The sequence below is a fragment of the Mytilus trossulus genome, chromosome 14, assembly GCF_036588685.1.
Source record: "Mytilus trossulus isolate FHL-02 chromosome 14, PNRI_Mtr1.1.1.hap1, whole genome shotgun sequence".
NCBI lineage: Eukaryota > Metazoa > Mollusca > Bivalvia > Mytilida > Mytilidae > Mytilus > Mytilus trossulus.
Window position 1 is genome coordinate 38,317,881 of NC_086386.1, and position 6,815 is coordinate 38,324,695.

The window sequence follows — 6,815 nt, forward strand, 5'->3', positions numbered from 1 at the left end:
TACTTCAGAGATGATGTGTAAACCGGGACGATAAACTCACAAAATGAATAAAAGTCCGAAGGGCTGTTACTCACAAATTTAAAATTCCCTAAACTTGTATATGTGCTCGAGTTGAATTTGCCTTAGAAATCATAAACTCATGAAAACAAAGAATAGTATGACAGCAAGGTGGAATTATTATCGGTCTGTATTAACGTTGTGTGCCGTTTACTAAACGCTACAAAAAGTAGAAACAAATACAGCGTTTAATTAGTATTTACTGACCCCGTTTGAACTTTCAATATAGCAACCACAAGTTGTTGGTAAACAGACTTATGAACAAAATTGAAAATGTGAAATACATCCTTTAATCAGGTTAAAGTTAGAAAAAAATAGCATTTGTTCTAACATACGATCGATGAACAACAAACCGTAGACGCATTTCTAGCGAGTGAATAGTTTGTCAAAGTTTAGGTTAACTTTGCAAAAGTATGTTAGAAACACATGATCAAAACATGATCAAACATGTGCGCGCTTTGCCGTTTGTATCGTTAAAGTGTTAGAAAGAAATGCATCCTTAACTGTGCTAGATCCTTATTATTCTTTTCTTTATGCACCACTTATGCCCCACCTACGATAGTAGAGGGGCATTATGTTTTCTGGTCTGTGCGTCCGTTCGTCCGTCCGTCTGTTTTTTCGTCCGTCCGTTCAAGTTTTTGGTCAAGGTAGTTTTTGATGAAGTTGAAGTCCAATCAACTTGAGACTTAGTACACATTTGCCCTATGATACGATCTCTCTAATTTTTAATGCCAAATTAGAGTTTTGACCCCAATTTTATGGTCTACTAAACATAGAAAATGATAGTGCGAGTTGGGCATCCGTGTACTATTAACACATTCTTGTTTATTCTATAATAATGTTATTTAAAAGAAATATGAATCCAATTACAATTTGACTTTGATGTATGCCTCATGTAAACCCAAGATCGAACATAAACATTGTTACCATTCTACGTTTTACACCATACATCCATTTTGAGCCATTATATATAATTACAAAGTGCACAATCAAACGATTGCATTTTAGAGTATCTTAAACTTAGAGTGTATAATTGTGAAAATTGATTTGACTGAGTAAGCAGTGTTTACTTATACCTATTTCACTTGAAAATTTAAATGATGAATAAATTGGTCTGTAATTAAATATTAAAAAGGAATTCTTAATGCACCATATATATTAACATTATAAAATATTCGTCAGACCACACCACTCCGCGTCATGATTGATTGTTTTATATGCATTGTCTTTATTTGCCAGTTGATAAGGTCATTTAAATTAGAAAATATATTATTTATATATAGAATATCTATCTATTTATCTTAAACTACAATCATTCTTGAATCTATGTTTTGAAGTGATTTTGAGAAATGAGTATTTAAAAGTGGAAAAAAGTAAAATAACAAAAATACCGAACTCAAATTCAAATCGGAAAGTCCCTTATCAAATGACAAACACAACAGCTCAAACCCATCAAACGAATTGCAAACAACTGTCATATTCCTGACTTGGTACTGACATTTCATTATCATAATGGTGAATTAAATATGGAGAACAAATGAACCAAAAACAAAAACAAAAAACCCACAAAAAGCAACACACAAGACAAACAAAGGCTTGGTAATTGACAAAAATGCGGCGGGGTAAAACATGTTTATGAGATCTCAACACTCTCTCCTAAACATCCAGGTAATTTGTAATAAACAAACACACAGACGTGTGTTTCACATTCAGTACACTAATTTGCCTCTATCATATTTTTGTTAAGTAATATATTTGTTCATAAAAGTAAGAAACAAACTCATCATAGATACCCGGGACTAAAGTTTGTATATACGTCAGACGCGCGTTTCGTCTACAAAAGACTCATCAGTGACGCTCGAATCCAAACAAGTTAAAAAGGCCACATAAAGTACGAAGTTGAAGAGCATTGAAGTACAAAATTCCTAAAAGTTTTGACAAATCAGCTAAGGTTATCTATGCCTGAGGTAGAAAAGCCTTAGTATTTTAAAAATTCTAAATTTTGTGAACAGTTAATTTATAAATATAACCATATCTATGATAATTCATGTCAGCACTAAAAAGTGCTGACTACTGGGCTGGTGATACCCTGGGGGAAATAAATCTCCACCAGCAGTGACATCGACCCAGTGGTTGTAAATAAACTCATCATAGATACCGAGGAATAAATTTTGGATATACGCCAGACGCGCGTTTCGTCTACAAAAGACTCGTCAGTGACGCTCGAATCCAAAAAAAATTAAAAAGGCCAAATAATGTACGAAGTTGAAGAGCATTGAATACCAAAATTCCTAAAAGTTTTGCCAAATCCAGCTAAGGTAATCTATGCCTGAGGTAAAAAAGCTTTAGTATTTCAAAAATTCTAAATTTTGTGAACAGTTAATTTATAAATATAACCATATCTATGATAATTCATGTCAGCACTAAAAAGTGCTGACTACTGGGCTTGTGATACCCTGGGGGAAATAAATCTCCACCAGCAGTGGCATCGACCCAGTGGTAGTAAATAAACTCATCATAGATACCCAGGACTAAATTTTGGATATACGCCTGACGCGCGTTTCGTCTACAAAAGACTCATCAGTGACGCTCGAATCCAAAAAAGTTAAAAAGGCCAAATAATGTACGAAGTTGAAGAGCATTGAATACCAAAATTCCTAAAAGTTTTGCCAAATCCAGCTAAAGTAATCTATGCCTGAGGTAGAAAAGCCTTAGTATTTCAAAAATTCTAAATTTTGTGAACAGTTAATGTATAAATATAACCATATCAATGATAATCTATGTCAGCACTAAAAAGTGCCGACTACTAGACTGATGATACCCTCGGGGTAATAAATCTCCACCAGCAGTGGCATCGATCCCGGCAGTGGTTGTGAATAAACTCATCATAGATACATGTGAGATGATTGCCAAAAAGACTACTCTCCACCAGAGACGAAGAGACGTAAATGAAAAAAACAATAATAGTTCATGGTACGACCTTTAACAATAACCAAAGCCTTTTTAGCAACCAAATAGTTAGATATAAAAGGCATCTAAATAACAAATGTAAAACTATTCAACGACAATACAAAATAATAGACTGATATATGTACAAAACATTAAATAAAAAAATCCCAAATATGCTAAACAGCAACAAATGACAACCATCACCGAATTGATGGCTCCCGATTTCGGACAGACATTATTCGTTTAGGAGATATCTGTTAAAAACTACTGTCTAGTATTTGATTTTCAAGTGGGAGTTATATGTCTTATTCATTTACTGCTCGATTCACAGTTTAATGTTAAATAACATTAAGACCCATTGACACACCTCTTGATTAATATATTTGTATAGTACCTGCAGATCGGTAGACGACATATTATATGTAAACAATCCATATTTGTTTAGAATAAACAAATTGAAAAATAAACCCAAAAAAATTCCTTTCTAGAGTGATCGTTAATTGTCTTTGTTCAACCTTAATATTTAAATTCTCAATGGCAATCTTTATACCAACAGTCAAGTCAAACCGAACGACGTTTTCCCCCAAGTACTGCTAATTTCATTTTCTTGAAGAGTAGTCTACAATCATTCCATATTTTCTTATTTTTATGAAAACATTTTTCTTATGGATTGCATATTGTTTTACACGTGCATTGGTATATTCCCGTGTTTACAATGACGTTTCAGATTTTAATGCATTTATGATTTTGACGATTGTGCAGATATTGCAATCCAATGATAAATTTGACTGGCAAAATCTCTAACTGAACACGCTGAATACTGCGTATACGTATGATATCATAACGATTTGCTACAAAAGAATGATTATCATTTCTAGGATTTCATGATCTCTTCAAAAATGTTATTTCCCACATTTGTACTGCAGAATTATTTCTAAAAGCAAACACTTTATAAACATCAAGGTATGACTTAAATAATACTGTTATTTTAAAATCTTTGCAACATGTATTGAGGAAATTGTACCAAAGTGCTTGGAAAACGACTTCAAAGCTTCTTTGTTTTCCTGCATTGAAATTATTTTTGGTCACAAATGTACACACAAGCAAACTATAAAAAGAAGTTATAGATAATTACATATAAAGATAAAGGTACAAGCAGATTTTTTTTACCTTTTAAGTTAATTTTATTAATAAAGAAATGCACTCTAAGAGACATGTTTGCATTTGGTCTGCTGCTGAAATTGTCCTGATTAAATATTTGATTTGTTTAAAATATCAATATTCTCGATTTTATATTTTGGTTTCCATGTAGTCCATAAAAGGTTGCACTTTTATCTCTATGATACCAATAACGTGTATTTATAGTAAACAAAAACCTTATGTTGAAGATGTTCACTGTTTTATATATAACAATAGTTAAAATATTAATAATAAATTTATTTAAACTTTCAAAAAGGTCAGCGATGAATAAAAATTATATGATACATTGTACGAGTGTAAATTGTATTCATAATTTATATATACACAGCTTTTACAAGACATAGATCTTAAGAGCCCTCTTATAGTTCGACTTTATGGTCATTGCGAAGCATTAGCAAATGAAAACAATTTATAGCTAAGCAGCGTAATTTAATAATTATTGTAAATCATGATAATATCATGAAAAATAATTTCTAATAATGAAATCTGGATATAAAACAATAAGATATCTAATTGTTTCAAAAAAATGAAATTGAAGTTAAGAGAAAATTAAGATTCTGAAGAGCCCCCAGTTGATGATAAGAGCATAACATCATTTACAATTTTTCTTAGACACTCATGTTGAGGAGGATCTGCTAACCCTTCTGGAGCACCTGATACCACCCCCAGATTTTGATGGGGTTCGTGTTGCTTATTCTTTAGTTTTATATGTTGTGTTATGTGTACTATTGTTTGTCTGTTTGTCTTTTTCTTTTTTAGCTATGGCGTTGTCAGTTTATTTTCGATTTATGAGTTTGACTGTCCCTCTAGTATCTTTCGTCCCTTTGTTTTAAAAGTCTGATCACCTTATTGGTGAAATATGTGCACAGAAACTTGTTCTTTTACATCTTAATATAACATAAAGGTATATAGGAAAAACGCTTTTTCTGAGACAGGTGCTTGTGCATATCTGCCAATCCTTAATTTATTTGCTATCAAGATTATTCAAGACTAGTTCATATTGGTTATAACCCGGAAACATAAAGAAAAGGCTTTACTGTGCATTATGTGTTATATTAATCAAAACCCTTAAATCTTACAATTCCCTTTAATTCGAATAAAAAAAGCATAGCGCAACTTTGAAATTCACGGAAGTTCCTCCAATCTATTCTTGTGAACCTTCTTGGGTAACACAGCTTACTTTCTTTCCCTCAATGTGTTTGCTGTCCGTATTTTTCCACTGAGTCTGGTTATCCTTTTTGATGACCTAGTAACGGAAGACAAAATTAGAAGATTTAAGTTTATTATAATGATGTGAAACAATTTTAAACTCATTTTTAATTCAAATGGGAAAAAAAGTTTTTTTATTATCCGAGAACATTTTATATCAGCATAAGCAGTCACCAATATAACTATGATGTGTTGATTTAGTCAAATTATCTTATATTATTAGGAATTCATTTATTTTGATTCTTAAGAGACTGCAATTAATGTGTTCAATAACTTATTCTATAGTAGATTATAAGGACAACATATTCTTAAGCTTTGTGACACCATCATAATTATAGTCGTTTTATATTCACAAAAATATATTTAATTGAGAAGACGGTGACAATTATAAAATCACAATAGTTGATATAAAAAGCCTTTGCAGGACTGCTTTCAAAACGAATAAAACGACGCTGTTTGATCGCAATCAACTATAGATTTTCAATGCAGATTAAAATATCTGCTTCAGATACTTACAAGCGGAAATCCAGTGAAAAATAGAGGCTAAAGCACTTCATAAAAATTATTGACATCCAAACTTTCTATCTCTTTTAGTACGGTTATCACATGTAACCCCAATGTTTATCTATATAGTGATCAGTATTTGCAGACATACTGCCTTGCTTGTCCGCTTATAAGTTTTATGAAGTATGCAGTATCATTCTTTCATGTAATTTCCTCTACTTTAAGGTTTTTGAAACCCCTTTAGTAGAATACACTATTTGTTTTCTACCTGTTAATTATGTACATTTTAAGCTCCCTTTATCCAAAGGTATATAATTATACTTTGTGCAGTTCTGCAGACCATTACAAAATATAACTACACAGTTTTGGAATCTACGACAGGATGTAGGCTTTGCGTGACTCAAATTGTCGTTTTGGTAACCATTACTACGATGCTTATTTTCTGGCATGTATACGATGTTTATTTTCTGGCATGTATACGATGCTTATTTTTTGTCATTTGCATGCCTCAAATTTTCTTTTTGGTAACCATTATTACGATGCTTATTTACTGGCATGTATACGATTCTTATTTCCTGACATGTATATGATGTTTATTATCTGACATGTATACGATGTTTATTTTCTGGCATGTATACGATGCTTATTTTTTGTCATTTGCATGCCTCAAATTTTCTTTTTGGTAACCATTATTACGATGCTTATTTTCTGGCATGTATACGATTCTTATTACCTGACATGTATATGATGTTTATTATCTGACATGTATACGATGTTTATTTTCTGGCATGTATATGATGCTTATTTTCTGGCATTTGCATGCCTCAAATTTTCTTTTTGGTAACCATTATTACGATGCTTATTTTCTGGCATGTATACGATGCTTATTTTCTAGC